Source organism: Hypomesus nipponensis, chromosome 28, assembly GCF_054491055.1.
Source record: "Hypomesus nipponensis isolate SF chromosome 28, ASM5449105v1, whole genome shotgun sequence".
NCBI classification, from domain to species: Eukaryota; Metazoa; Chordata; class Actinopteri; order Osmeriformes; family Osmeridae; genus Hypomesus; species Hypomesus nipponensis.
The window spans coordinates 2183845-2200351 of record NC_140388.1 but is presented as its reverse complement, the minus strand read 5'-3'; the positions used below and the strand labels follow the sequence as shown (position 1 = coordinate 2200351).

Sequence of the window (16507 nt, the reverse complement as noted above, 5' to 3'; positions counted from 1 at the left end):
TCCTAAGCTTTATCTAGCCATGATTATCCTATACATGTGTAGCTCGGAGCAGACAGTGCCCCTAAGCATTACCTGTGAACGAGCATTATGTTGTACATGTTTGACCTAATAATGTGTAGCTCAGAGCAGACAGTGCCCCTAAGCCTTAACTAGTGAATGAGTGTGGCACTTCTACCAACTGAGGCACTGCCTCTACCAACTGAGGCGCGCCTTCCCTACCGAGGCACTCCCTCTACCAACTGAGGCACTGCCTCTACCAACTGAGGCGCGCCTTTCCCTACCGAGGCACTCCCTCTACCAACTGAGGCATTGCCTCTACCAACTGAGGAAGCGCCTCTACCAACGTTGGCACGCCTCTACCGACCGAGGCGCGCCTTTCCCTACCGAGGCACTCCCTCTACCAACTGAGGCATTGCCTCTACCAACTGAGGAAGCGCCTCTACCAACGTTGGCACGCCTCTACCGACCGAGGCGCGCCTTTCCCTACCGAGGCACTCCCTCTACCAACTGAGGCATTGCCTCTACCAACTGAGGAAGCGCCTCTACCAACGGTAGCGCACCTTTACCAACTGAGGCACTGCCTCTACTTTACCGACTGAGGCCCTCGATTCCCAACTGAGCACTTCCTCTACCAACTGAGGCACTGCCTCTACCAACTGAGGAAGTGCCTCTACTTTACCAACTGAGGCCCTCGATTCCCCACTGAGGCACTGCCTCTCCTAACTGAAGCACTGCTTCGACATCCCAACCGAGGTGTTACTCCGATTCCCAACTGAGGCACTGCCTCTCCCAACTGAAGCACTGCTTCGACATCAGAGGTCTTCAACCCTGGTCCTCAGGGACCACCTGTCCTGCACGTTTTAGATGTTTCCCTGCTCCAACACACCTGATTCAAATGAATGGTCGTTAACAGGCTTCTGCATAACTAGATAATGACCCATTGATTCGAATCAGGTGTGTTGGAGCAGGGAAACATCTAAAACGTGCAGGACAGGGGGTCCCTGAGGACCAGGGTTGAACACCTATGATTTAGATAATAAACTATTATTGTGCATTTTTAAGTTACTTGTTCACCTATCTATCAAGCTACGGCGGTGAAAACTTTGATCTAGTCTGGTTGATGCGGCTAACTGATTATAAACATAGACCTTTGGAGTAGGTTTTAACTTAAGGCCTCTGAGTCACTTATAGTGGATCTCCACGCTCCGAAGGAATTTACCGGAGCCTCTGAGTGATCGATTACATATCCTACTAGGTCTACTAGGATTTTTACCTTCGTCAGAGTTTCATGTCATTAACTGTCTAGCGCTCAAGGTTACAGGTAATGCACTTGGGCACATTTCTCAAATTGGAGTCAGATATTAACGAGTCAATTATCTCCCTGAGAATCTAACCAAAAGTGAATTGTGGTTCCCAAGCCAGGGACAAACACCAAGCGTCTCTGGCCTTTCAATTCACCGCCTACGCTAGAACTAATTTGACAAACGTGACTTCAAGTGCTTATACTCATCCTGATGTTGTGATTAGTTGACAGCATATCAACTATCACGTCTTATGTAGCCTATGCCTTGCATCAAAATCATTCTTAAATATAGCGAAAGTATCTTTGAGGGATTCATTTTTTCAAAATAGGCGTTCTCCTTCCTGTTAAAAGACAGACAGTCCTTCTGTCCAATCAGGAGGGTCCGTCTTCTGCTAGATAGGCCCTAACTTTTCCGTCAGAAGTTAATGTCGTTGTGTTTTCCTATTTGCCGTTGCGTTTTCCTATTTGCCGTTGTGTTTTGTACTTCAGGGCCACCGTAATATAGGCCCAAATACATTTAAACACTATCATTATAATCACAAATAAACTATAAGACAAATATATTATAATATAGTAATGCTGAGTCCCAGTAGAGACAACTTCTTCACAACATGTCACCTTCATCACATAACATTGAACACCAGCAGAGGTCAGTACATACCCTTCCTCATTAGAAGGTCCTCCATAACTGAAATTGAAAGGTTGACTCATAGACCTGTCACTCTTCATGGACACATAGCTGGGTACAGGTGAGGCTGGTCTCTGCTGTCTGATCCTGTCAAGAAACACAACAACATGTTTTACAAACGTGAATATCTAAAGTAGAGCTCACAGATTAATTACAACAATACGTGTTGCTAAAATAATTCATTGGAATAGTCAGATCCAGACTTGAATGTTGCTGTTCAACATGAATGAGAGTCAGGCAGACAGGTTTCCAGGCCTGTTGTTACTCTGTATCTCTCTCTGTGAACATTTACCACATGGTCTGTATATCAACCAGGCTGGCAGTTAGCAGCTCTAACCCTGTGTTTTAGTAGGGATGTGATGAGGGGTACTTTAGTATCTACAGTCAGCAGCTCTAACCCTGTGTTTTAGTAGGGATATGATGAGGGGTACTTTAGTATCTACAGTCAGCAGCTCTAACCCTGTGTTTTAGTAGGGATGTGATGAGGGATACTTTAGTATCTACAGTCAGCAGCTCTAACCCTGTGTTTTAGTAGGGATGTGATGAGGGGTACTTTAGTATCTACAGTCAGCAGCTCTAACCCTGTGTTTTAGTAGGGATGTGATGAGGGATACTTTAGTATCTACAGTCAGCAGCTCTAACCCTGTGTTTTAGTAAAGATGTGATGAGGGATACTTTAGTATCTACAACAGCTGCTGACTGTAGATACTAAAGTATCCCTCATCACATCCCTACTAAAACACAGGGTTAGTGTTTTAGAAGAGATTTTACTTGAGAGATTTTACTTGCATAAAGCAAAGGGCAACATTGGGCTTTGAGATCATGAATATTACTTTAAACTTTGCTTCACAAAAAACACATGATGTGACCTTCATCACATAGTATCGAACACCAGCAGAGGTCAGTACATACCCTTCCTCATTAGAAGACCCTCCTTCATCACTGAACTTGATAGGTGGATCCATGGACCAGTCACACTTCATGGACACACAGCTGGGTACAGGTGAGGCTGGTCTCTGCTGCTGGATTGAGCTTCAACACAACAGGACAGACCTTCAGTCTCTCATTTATCCTGACTAATGATGATGTCATGATATCACTGCTGAGCTCTGAGATGGAGAACAGTCATGAACAGATATGGATTCTCATCTTACCTCTTAGCTTTGGTGTCCATGTCATGTTTCCCAGAGAGACTCATTTTAGACACAGTGCCCCCCTCCTCTCTCTCCCCTGAGAGACTCATTTTAGAGGCAGCAACCTGAAACACAGTAATGTTTTGTTGGTTGCTTAGTATAATTCTAAAACACAGATTACAATGTTGATTCATGGATCTTTTCCCATCCAGTATTAAGGCCTTTTGAGTCCCTCAGTGACATAATGTGCAGACTTGCATCTGTCAGAAACGTGATGTTTCTCCAGAGAGACTGGGCTGCTCAGTGAGTAGAGAGCCCAGCAACTTGTCTCTGGATACCAGCATGTCATGCTGCTGCCTTGTTTCCTGCAAGGCAATCCAGGGCTCTACGCTAATGTTTTCACCAAGGAGTACATGTGATAAATAAATAAATTTAGGAGCACAGTGTTTTTTTTAATTGTATTTGTTTATTAAACATAACTTAACACAGGGGCGTCGTTTAAACCTTTTTACAGGGGCATGTGCCCAGTATAAATCTGCTGTGCCCCAGTAAAATCTAAAGTTTGAGTTTTAACAAACCAAAAACACAAAGCTTGCATTAACTATAGATGTCCCTGCAAAAGCTGATATCAAACTTGCGTCCCTGAACTGTTATATAGTGGGTTAAGTGAGGGATGTTTCTATAGCCTAATAGTGCTTTGTGCGCAACAAGCTTGGAAGAAGGGATATGAATAAGGGCCTGTGCCCCAGTACAGTTTTATGTCTAACAACGCCACTGATTCAACAGTTAATGCCAGACCACTAGCAACTTTCACTCTGATAGAACTAGAACAAATGGTTTAAGAAACATGTATATAGTTATAGTTAATATTTTCTTAAAATACTGGGACATTATAAACTATATAAGCATGCCACGGATTAAAAGGCTCGGTAGTCAAAGCTAGGTAGACCCAGAGCCATATAAAAAGAGAGTTGGGACATTTCCATAGACTTCCATTGTGGTCTAATCGAAGAAGGCAGAAGTAAAGCGTGTCATTTGCGACCTAGTCCCAAACATTCAACCCCATTCATTTTCAGTGTTATCAAGTTAGCTGATTTTGAAAATAGTTTCAAAATAATGCAGTAATTTGATCAATTTACCAGCTAACTTGTTGTGAATATTCAATATAACTGAATATGACTGGTGTAGGCCTAATAGTTTGTGAAAGACCCATAAGACACATATTTCCGACGAGGCAAAATCACGGACAAATTTGGAATCCTTACCGGACGCATTTTTTAGGTCTCGAAAATGTCCGGGTAAAAGAGGACGTCTGGTCACCCAAATTTTATATAGCAAGCTTTACTTTGTGTATTGTAAGATATAGCTTGTTAGATTCTAAATGCACATCTGATTAGAGCTAGCAACAATGAATTGCAGATTAAGGGGTCCCCTATCGTCCAGCTAGGTGTCGACGCTCAGCAAGAATTTCAGGTCCACTCACTAAAAACAAACGACCCTCTCACTGGACATATTGCATAATAAAATGTTTTATTGAATGCAATTGGTTGCCTTGTATATTCTGTTCTATTTACCAAACTCCTTTCTTGTCTTAAATTGAGCTGGTGTGAGCTACAGTATGGTAGCTAGCGTTGCTATTTCTAGCTCTGCTTCACAATATTGCTGCCTACTGTTATAAGTTAATGTAATACATAAATGTTATTATAATACGGGTGGTTGAAATCAAGCATTCTGATTGGTTGAGAGTGAGTCACGGGGTGTGCTTTATTGAGCATAAATTACTGTACGCCTTTTTACATTTACGTTAAAATGGGAGCGTTCCATATTAGTGCGCACTCAAAATAACTAAAAGGTTGCCGAAGAAAAAGACTGTCTACTAGTACTGGTGTGCAGCTGTTCATTGGTTAGCAAGCTAGACTAGCAAAATTCGGTTAATTTTTTAGCAATAATATTGGATTGTCCCGTGCTATCAGTGCTAACTAGCTGGCCTAACTACTGAAACGTTGGACGGAAGCTCAGGTCTAGCCATTAGTTGCTAACTTGATATCCACTTATTTAATTTTAGCTTCGTAGCCACGCAATTACAGTACATGACCTGGTCTTGGCTTCTTAAAAGGACGTTTTCCACGGATGCACAATTAATGGAGCTATCCAAATCAACATAAGCTAACCTTAACAACAGCCTAATGTTAGTCTATCGAGTCCCAAGTCACTCGTAACTTGTTTACAGCATATGTAGGCATACCTAGCTACCATATACCCAGTGCCTACGTAACATTTATGATTGATTTAGAATGTTTACAGTAGGCCTACTGTTTAAATTAAATATTATTTTATTGAAAGTGTCCCATTTTCGTTGTTATTTTAAAGGCAACTTTTTAAAATGCGCAATGTGAATGAATGAGATGGTGCAAGATCTAGCTAGGCTAACAAACGTGAAGTTCACAATGCTGTTTGTCCGTTGCATAGCAACAGCCACTGTTTACAGGGACTATTTTCTCTCGGCTACTGAAATGCGGTACACAATGTTTGTTGTCTATAACTATTTTGTGCTGAAAGGCAGCTTACTATTTATAATTTCGCTGGCAACCGTATTATAAAAGCAATAAGGTACTCGAGGCAGTACTTTATCGCCAATAAAGTACTGCCTCAAGTACCTTATTGCTTAAATAAAGTATTAGACATATACATAATACAACACACCAGTAACCAATTGATATTATGTGTTAATATACCGAAAATTTCAGTAAATTGAGATTCTGCTACTGTCTGTCCCGTCAAACAGGTGCCAGTAGTGGGGGTTTTTGCGAGCTAATTGAACTAAGTGATCATGTGTCGGCGAGATCAAAGAGTGTTGTAACTTTCTTTTTAAATGGCTCTGGCCCATTGGTTGTGAATTGTCGCTCGCTTGTCTCTGCTACCTCTGTATCCAGAAGCAGTTATACTACCTCACTGCTCTGACTCCAACAATACTTGTGCTGAGTCAAAGATGGTTAACCCTTATGAATCCAAACCCTTTATAAACAAAGACCCTCTGTTGATAGGATCTATACACAAGGCCAGATAAGTACCCAAAGGGCCCCTGTGCACTGAAGCCCAAAAATAACCATAATTCTCAGATCATGGAGGGCCCCTCTATGCCCAAGGGCCCAGATTGCCCATATGGTAGATCCAGCCTTGTCTATATACAGTAACATTGATGAGATAAGGGTGAGTGCAGTTGGCTCCTTCCCCATGTTATCTGTCCTCGTGTTCTCCAGACTCCCCCTGGATGAACCTGAGCACCGACTGTGTTCACAGGCCAGAGGACGGGGAAGAAGAACACTGACAAACGTGTTGGAATGAGAAAGGCCCTCCTCTGCCTCAGCAGGCAGAAAGCAGGGAAGTCCCACCAGGTATCATCCTTTTCTACCTTGGCTCTCACTGACCATCTCCAATGTTGAATTACAGGTAAATGTCTAGGGGCAGCCTTCATCCAAATGACCAAAGTCACCCATGTTTCGTTGCAGCCTGTGTGTTTTGCGAAATGGTCCGAAGGTGGGCCTTTACAGGGTCTTAATGAATACATACAGTACCAGTCAAAAGTTTGAATGGGAAAATGTGTCCATACTTTTGACTGGTACTGTATGTGATTCAGATTCAGAAAGATCTAGTTGGGGGTTTATTTTCTGGATATATTGGGCAGGTGGCTCTTTTTACTGTTCTGAAAGTAAGAACAACTTTTAACTCTTTAACTCCTTGACTGGAGTGCCTTCAATCCAACGTCCTCCCGGCTCCGTTAGTTGCCATGGCAATACTATTTCCAACAGCGAACTCTCCTATACGTTACGGCTGCTCTTTCCATCACCCCACACTGCCCTGCTGCCTGTGAGACTATCACTTTCCACTCTTTGTTTGGGGCCTCGATCTTCCACCGTGAGTATTCCTACGGGGCGTCATGTTCTATATTTGTTTCTCCAACATTCTTGATGGGGGATCTGACTTCCCCTGTCAGGCCCGCCCTCCCAGTTTAACTCAAACCCCCTAAACTACCCTGATGAATCCAGGGAACTCTCCTCCTCTTGCCCCGTCCCTCTCTGACTGGGACATGGCACCCCTACCCCCTCCCTCCTCCTCCTCTCCTAGACTCCTCTCTCCTCCTGCTTGTCATCCTCAGTCCCACTCGTCCTTCTCTCTCGCCCTCATCCTCTCCTAATGGATCAACAGAGGACGCCGTTCTCCTCCTCTCCTTCCCTCCCCTCTCTCATCAGGTATCATTAGCTCAGCCTCTAACTAGGGCTGTCAAACATACGGCCCGCCAGGTGGTCCAGCTCGGCACGGCAGGTGTCTTTGCTAAGTTAGAAAATGACAGAAATATTTGAATTTTATTTCTCTAAAAGTAACTGCTATTCCCAATCCGAATGTCTCTTAAGAATGTGGAGGTTTATGAGTAAAAACGTTTTGTAATGTTTTTAATCGATCCAGTGATTGCTTCAGAAACAGCGTAAATGTGATGTCTGCTTCGGAGGCAGAAGCGCTCAGTGCCACAGGCAGCAGCGGTCGCTGCTCGCTTTGTGACACGCTTGACGTCAGACGCCTCACAAAGCGAGGGAATCAGCAGTGGAGATAAACAGGGCTAATACGTTTCTAGCACACTGCTGTAAAGCAGCATGCAACCAGTTGTATCCAGGCAGCACCAACAGCCTTTCAGCTGCCCTCTGGTCCGCTCCACCACTGACCCAGCCCCAATATGTACAGCATTGTAGCGCCGCTCTTGCTCATTCTGGGGGTTTGTGAGCGGGTGAGGAGCCAAGTTTGCAACGAGTAACCATGGTCACCTACGGGTATACATTAACCACATACTCCGATGCCAATACAAGATCATTGCCTTATTTGACCGTAGCCTAATGATCCTAAATGACATATATGAGCACTAAGCCAGCCATCCTGCACAGCACCTGTGTGAGTCTGTTCCCCACACTGCTGTTTCACAGGAGAAATGAATCCTGAGTAGAGCCAGGACACCGTGCCACAACATGTGTCAAACACATGAGTGCATCCCAGATCACAGCACATGAATAGAGTGGAAGTGTTTTCTGTTCACATGAGTGACTTCATGATCAGATGGGGCCCTCATAGCAACGTGAGTGCAGTCGATGGCTCCCATTACATTAGGAAATCGGCTCATCGCTGTGAACTGCAGTGTAATGTTGGCCTGCTCAGCGCCAGTGAAGGGAAAGTGTCTGTACCGGGGTGACATACGGATGAGAGCGTTCCATCCAGCTGGCATGGTGCGGCTCAGGGAGGGTTGGGAAATGCCTGAGCGCTCAGCCAGCTCTCTCTGGAAAGCCCCCGCTGGGAGGAAGCCCAGTGTGGTTTACACATCATCCACAGGATCAACTGAGCATCATACGGGAGTGATTCAGCCCACCTGTTACTGTGTCTCATCCTGTGGAGGTGGACCCTGCCTCAGGCCTCCTGTGGGTCATGGATGAGCCAGAGTCAGGCTCACTGAGACAAGGGCATTTTCCCATGACTGTCTTGGAGCTGCACAGCACAGCCAGTATATATCATCTGTGGTAAAGAATCTGTGCTGCGTGCAATATTAACCATATACAGGGAGTGACATGCATTTCCTGAGTGATTTTGTTGTTCATTTGACAAGTTTAACAGGAGTTATTAAGTGGTGGCGGATTAAACAGTTCATAGCATTTCCCGTTTGGGTTTGGAATTTTGATGTGAATCATCCACATCAATGATCAAACTTTTATTAGCGGAGGTAATTATGTTTTTTGAATCGTCAACGTCATAGACGTATGACAGTAACTGTAGTGGAAACTTTATTTTGTAATGTTTGGTGAATTTTGGCACTTTTCAGTTAGAATTTGCCACGTTACAGAGCCAGACAAGACTTTGTGGACGGGCCGCACATTCTCACGTCAAGTTCATTTTTTAAACATCACACGGTGTGCGTGAAACCAGCGTACACAACGTTTATACATGAGAAGAGACCTGCCATCAGCAGCCCTGGTCCCTACAGCAAGAAGTGACCTGCCATCAGACAGCAGCCCTGGTCTCTACAGCAGGAAGTGACCTGCCATCAGACAGCAGCCCTGGTCTCTACAGCAGGAAGTGACCTGCCATCACACAGCAGCCCTGGTCTCTACAGCATGAAGTGACCTGCCATCAGACAGCAGCCCTGGTCTCTACAGCAGGAAGTGACCTGCCATCAGACAGCAGCCCTGGTCTCTACAGCAGGAAGAGACCGGCCATCAGACAGCAGCACCATGGACAGCACCCCTGCTGCACTCCTCTCCCAGCTCTACCAGCTCGTTCCCTGATTAGCACCACTGAGCTCCCCAGCTGGGGCCACTTGGGACCAGGGCCACTGGAAAGAAGCCCAGAGACACAGCCACAGGAGAGGAGGGGAGACATGTCTGACAACTGGAGTGAAGTGCTGTGATTGGCTACCAGGACTGGGGTGCAGATACCTGACTGAGAGTGGTGATGCTGCCACCTCCTTGATCTGAGGGAGTCCCTGAGTGACGACACCACCCTCCACGCTCTTAGAGTCATCAGATAGACACAACACAGTGCAGGAGCCTGGAGGAGTCCCTGACTACTGGAGTCAGACCCCCCTCCCAACACCCCTCTTTATCACTCACAGTGAGTTAGACCCCCCCCACCGTCCCAACACCCCTCTTTATCACTCACAGTGAGTTAGACCCCCCCTCCCAACACCCCTCTTTATCACTCACAGTGAGTTAGACCACTCCCCCCCCTCCCAACACCCCTCTTTATCGCACACATGCATTTCTTCTTGCAGCTTCATTCAGAATGAGGCATCCTGGCCGAAAGCTCCCCCTACGGGCCTCTGCAGGCATAACTAAACAATCACAGCTCTCAAAAGGCTCAACAAGTCGATCATAGATTAACACTGTATATTAATGAATTTCCATGTTATGCCCTGTTCTGCCCCCCCAATTTGTTTTTGTGTTAGACACCTGGTGGTTACAAACGGCATTGCATGTGTGATTTGTGTTTTTTGACCGTCCTGTGTTACCTTAGTTTAGTTTGGATGCAACTAGCAAGAGAGCTCAGCATACAGTTAATTCTCTCCTTTGTTGTCCTGAGAAAGTCTCAGTCTGTGAGTATTTATGTTTAAAGCTTCAAAAAAAAACTTGTGTGGCATAGCAACTATGTTTGTTTAGTTTCTGAGTGTTCAGTTTTAACTTGAATTTGGCGATGCTAATCGCGGCAGCATTTTACATTAAGAATACACTGTAAAACCCCTCGTTTTCTATGTTTTTCTGCAGTTTTACAAAATCATCTGAAGTAAATGGAACCTTACCAAAGTTTAAACTCTACACTGTATCCTGGACTTTATTTCAAGGAACCTGAACTTATTGTTAGCTATCTGCTAAGCTATACTAATCGAGAGCGAGAGCAGAATAGTAAAAAGACTCAACTTTACGTCTTCAATCAAAGTGAGATATACTGCATACTATACAGCTCAGCATAGATTCAATAATCTATCATGGAGAATCAAAAAGAAGAAAATCCTCTTGCGCACACACAAGATGGGCAGTCTCAGCACTCATCATATGCAAGACATTCTAGCCGTTCTTCAACACATTCCAGCCGTGCTTCAACAAACAGCTCATCCGCAGCTAGAGCAAGAGCTAGAGCTGAAGCTGCTCGAGTCAAGGCTTCATACGCTCAAAAAGAAGCAGACATGCTTATCCAGCAGGCAAAATTAGAAGCTGAAGAATTTAAGGAGAAAGCAGAGATCGAAGCCGAACAGAAACGAAGGACAGCAGAGTTAAAGGCTAACCTGAACGCACTAAAAATGCAGGGTGCTGCTGAAGCAGCTAACACTGAGGCTAATGTTCTAGAAGCAGCTTATGAGGATGAAGAACCACTCAGACAGAATGTCACAAATATGTCTCCTTATCCCTCATCTCAATGGACTGGTGAATACGTGCAACAACATTCTCGGGACCACGGTCAACAACAGCCCCAACTCGTGGATCGGAAACCCATCTCTACACCAGAGCGCCAACCAAAAATGGACAACGGTGATACAGATAATTGTGGTTGTCACACACTGGACCAAGCCACCTACGCTTCATTCCAAGAATTACCAGCACAACACCAGCATGTGAGTACAGCCTACGCACAGCAAAGCCATTGCAGCCCTCCAAAGTTCCCTAAAGAAGAACGCATTCCTCTTCAGACTCACTTCACACCCACTGAAGGTAAACGTAACTACAAGCATGCTGCAGCGCCTCCACGTGATCAATCAGGCATGACAGACTTAGCTAAATACCTGATACGGAAAGAAGTGGTTAGCTCTGGACTCCTCAAGTTCGACAACAGGCCAGAGAACTACTGGGCCTGGAAAGCTTCCTTTATCAACTCCACTATTGACCTGAACCTTTCCGCACGAGAGGAGATAGATCTACTGACCAAATGGCTCGGGCCACAGTCTGCAGAGCAGGCCAAACGCATCCGTGCAGTCCATATCCACGATGTCAGCTTGGGACTTCAGATGGTGTGGCAGAGATTGGAAGAAAGCTACGGCTCAGCTGAAATGATAGAGAACGCTCTGTTGAAAAAACTAGAAGAATTTCCAAAGATCACAAACAAGGACAACCTGAAGCTTCGGGAGCTAGGAGACCTATTGCTAGAGCTGTATTCAGCATTGAAAGATGGGTTTTTACCTGGGCTATCCTACCTTAACACATCTCGTGGAGTCAACCCCATCGCTCAAAAGCTCCCCTACAACCTCATGGAAAAATGGATCTCAGTTGGTTCAAGATATAAAGAAAACTACAGGGTTCAATATCCTCCCTTCAACGTATTTGTGAAATATATCCAAGACCAAGCCAAGATACGAAATGACCCTAGTTTTTCAGAACTCACCATAGCTGGGTCACTCAGGACGGATACATCTTTGAAGCCTATAAAACCATCTGTGTTTACCAGGAAGACCGAAGTTTCACCTGGAGTGGAATACAAGCAAAGTGCCCAGAGCAGAACAGCTGAAGATCCAGATAGACTGTGTCCTATACATAGTAAGCCCCATCCATACATAGTAAGCCCCAAATGTTGTGGCTTCCGCAACAAAACCTTGGATGAAAGAAAGGCTTACCTTAAAGAGAAACACATCTGTTTCAAGTGTTGCGCCTCAACCAGTCACTTCGCCAAGGACTGTGACAAAGCTGTGCTGTGCAAGGAATGCAACAGCAACAGACACCCATCTGTACTTCACCAAGGGCCAGCATCATGGAAACCAGTTGGCCCTGCTGTTATTGAAGATCAAGGCGGGGAGCAACAACACGATGAGCCTCCAGAGGTGATGTCGAAATGCACAGAAATCTGTGGGGACTCATTTGGCTCACGATCCTGTGCTAAAATATGCTTGGTCAGAGTTTACCCTACAGGTCAAAGGGAGAGAGCCATAAAAGCATACGCTGTCCTTGATGAACAGAGTAATCGGTCCTTGGCCAAGACCGAACTGTTTGACACTTTTGGCATTGAAGCAGGTGCTACGCCATACACCCTTAAAACTTGCTCAGGGGTAGTGGAGGCATATGGGCGACGTGCAAGCAATCTTGTTGTGGAGTCAATAGATGGTGACATGCAAATCCCTCTTCCTACCATCATAGAGTGTGATATGATGCCTGACGACCGTCTTGAGATCCCCTCACCTGAGATAGCACGCCATTATCCACACCTCAAGGCACTGGTGGATAAAATCCCACCTGTCGATCCCGAAGCAGCCATTCTCCCTCTCCTCGGCAGTGACATACTATGTGTACATAAAGTGCGTAAACACCACAACGGACTTGACAATGCACCCTATGCTTAACAACTCGACCTTGGCTGGGTTATTGTTGGAGATGAATGTCTGGTGGGAGCCCACAATCCCAGCACCATCAATGTTTTCAGGACCAATGTTCTACCAAACGGACGAACATCTTTTCTTAGTCCATGTGCCAGTGTAATCAACGTCAAAGAGAAATTGGACAAGAAAACTGAAAATCAATGCTCCAACACAGATGAACTTGGAGTCAATGTATTCCAAAGGACCAAAGATGATGAGAAAGTAGCCTTGTCAATAGAAGACGAAACATTTCTAGAGATCATGGATAGAAATGTCTACATAAATGATGCAAACGGCTGGGTAGCTCCGTTACCATCCCGAGGCGTCACCTCCCAAATAACAGGGAGCAAGCAGCAAAACGTTTGTTTTCTCTCAGTCGCACTTTAGAAAGAAAGCCAGACATGAAAAAACAATACATCAACTTCATGAAGAAGACGTTTGAGTCTGGCCAGGCAGAGCTAGCGCCACCGTTGAAGAAAGATCAAGAGTGCTGGTACCTACCAACATTTGGTGTCTACCACAGGCTCATCCAAAAGGTCAGATCTTTCTCCGGAACATCCGACTGTAGTCAGAAAAAAGATTAACTTCTTCAAGCAAGACTCGTCATCCTGAAAAGTGCACAACACGACTCCTTCAAAGAAGAAATAAAAAACCTGGCTAAAGCGGAAGAAGTCTCAAGAAGCAGTCCACTCAAGAGTTTAGATCCCATTCTTGATGATAATGGTTTGCTGAGAGTCGGGGGTATTTATCGTCAGCAGACATGTCCTGGGAAGAAAAGCATCCTGTCATTCTCCCCAAGAACCATCATGTTTCCACTTTGCTGGTAAGACACTATCACGAACAGGTTGCTCACCAAGGTCGACACTTAACGGAAGGTGCAGTTTGTTCAGCTGGACTCTGGATTCAAGGAAGCAAGGGGTTGGTGTCGAGTGTACTACAGAAGTGTGTGACCTGCAAAAGACTAAGAGGGAAGTTAGAAGAGCAAAAAATGTCGGACTTACCTGTTGAAAGACTTACTCTGGATCCTCCGTTCACTCACGTTGGACTTGAAGTTTTCGGACCTTGGACTATCACAACACGCTGGACCAGAGGTGGCCAAGCAGAAAACAAACGCTGGGCAGTCTTGTTCACCTGTCTGTGTACACGAGCGGTGCATATTGAGGTTATAGAGAGTATGACAACATCCAGTTTCATTAACGCCCTGAGAAGATTCACTGCTATCAGAGGACCTTTGAGACTATTGCGCTCTGATAGAGGCACTAACTTCATTGGAACGTGCAAAGAACTGCAGATAAACGCAGAAGATCCTGAGTTGAAAGCTCATCTGCAAAACAAAGGATGCACCTGGTCGTTCAACCCTCGACATTCCTCGCACATGGGTGGGGTGTGGGAAAGGATGATCGGTGTGGCTCGTCGCATTTTGGATTCCATGTTGCCCAAGGAAAACTGTCGCCTCACCCATGAGGTCCTTGTGACACTTATGGCAGAAGTCATGGCAATTCTGAACGCAAGACCTCTAGTTCCAGTCTCTTCTGACCCTGATATGCCAGCTGTCTTCACACCTGCCATGCTGCTCACTCAGAAGATTGACACAGTGTCTGCTCCACAAGGGAACATGGAACTTAAGGATCTGTATACAAAACAGTGGCGACAGGTCCAAGCCCTTGCCGAGATGTTTTGGAGACGCTGGAGGCAAGAGTATTTGGCAACTCTTCAGTCTCGCAAGAAGTGGACATCGGACAGATTGAACCTGCAAACGGGAGATATTGTACTCCTGAAGGATAGTCAAGTTAAAAGAAATGAGTGGCCAATGGGAACTATCGTGGAAACCATTCCCAGCCATGAGGGAAGAATTCGGAAGGTTGAAGTCAAGATCATCCGACAGGGTACCCCTAAGGTGTATTCAAGACCTGTTTCAGAAGTGGTACTGCTCCTCAGTAAAGAGACTTAGTGATATTATCAAATATCAGGCGGGGAGTGTTCTGCCCCCCCAATTTGTTTTTGTGTTAGACACCTGGTGGTTACAAACGGCATTGCATGTGTGATTTGTGTTTTTTGACCGTCCTGTGTTACCTTAGTTTAGTTTGGATGCAACTAGCAAGAGTAGGGAGGACAAACGTTCTGCTCTCAATGTAATCACAACGGAGGGTTCCAAGCGTCAACAAATGCAAGATTGAACGTATTGCTCATTTAACATTGTGATAAAAAACACAATTGTGAGATTTAATATACAATACGATGTACGCTGATATTATTAGTACATTTACTTCCGAAAACAGTAGTCAATTTTCGTTTGATGACTGAGTCGTTAGCGTAATTAGCCTCTGTTGAACGACATATACGATAGCGGTCTGTGATACATCCGTTTTCAATTGTTAAAATAATAAACATGCCTCACATATCAATGAACCTTTTATGATTTATTATGACATTATATTACTAGTAAACAGTTCATGGGTACAATTGTCCTTATATACCTGTAGTTTTAAACCAGTGTAGCTCACTGTAATGCTGTACGCAACGCGGTTTAGAGAAACAATTCTACTGCTGTTTAGAAGCCCAAACGGCGACAGTAAAATCTCGGCACTCCCCTTACAAAAATCCAAATTCCCAGATGAGTTTTTCAATTGGTGGATCAAGCTGTCACTCAAATTAGAGCCAATCCCTGTGTGAATACCATCCCGTATGTGGCACAGAAGTTTTCCCATTTTAAGAGGTCTGTAATTGGCTGAGAGTACTTTGAGCCATTGCCTACTAACCTGAACTTTAATGCCACAGCCTCGATTTGATGTCATTGTGTTCATGAAGGTCTCCTCTACAGGACTGTGAAAACCGCGAATATTTCCCAGCTGGGGGATTTTTTATAATCGAACTTATGTCTGAGGAGTGCCCCTGTTTTAGAGCTACATTTTGAGTGCAAACAAACTCCCCATCGCTCCATCCAGCTAGTTAGCTTGCCACGAGCATTCCTCTCCCTGCTTCACTAACAAAATATGGACAGATGTGCCTTGTTTTCGCTCATTTAATCGGATCGATCTCAAAATACATTAACATATAGTGGAAACGTACAACTACGAATGTGTGGTCTCAAATATACATAAAGATAAACATTTTTTAATTCCACTTCAAACAGTCCCCTCAGTTAAGGTTGGCTAGCAAGTTACAGCAGCCCTGTGACAGGTGGGGGAGGGGCGCAAAGGGCAAATGTAATAGTGGTATCTTGCTTCCAACTTTAGACAACCCATTCATTTGTAGCAGGTGAACATCTAAAAACATGCAAGCTAGTAGTAGGACCAAAAACTATAGGATCGAGAGAGGTTAAAATAAAAGGAGTATAAGAGAAGCTGACAAAGCTGAATGAGTATTTCATTTGTTTGATGTGCAAGGCAACTAAACCCCTTTATGGGAAAATGTAGATCCAAAATTACTGAAGAGCTCTGGCAGTAGTGCAATGCTTTGATAATAGTTTACTACATCCGAACTTGATGACTACCACGTTGTATTAGATCGAGTAC

The 16507-nt window shown here is 44.8% G+C and overlaps 1 long non-coding RNA gene across 1 annotated transcript; it reads right to left on the bottom strand.

Moving 5' to 3' along the window:
• Positions 1-917: 917 nt before the first annotated feature.
• On the bottom strand, positions 918-11674 carry LOC146219470 (uncharacterized). Its single transcript, XR_014751073.1, has 4 exons — positions 11573-11674; positions 3146-3249; positions 2904-3023; positions 918-2078 (listed from the first exon to the last, which is right to left on the bottom strand). It is a non-coding gene; the product is annotated as an uncharacterized LOC146219470 (long non-coding RNA).
• Between the last annotated feature and the right edge of the window lie 4833 nt (positions 11675-16507).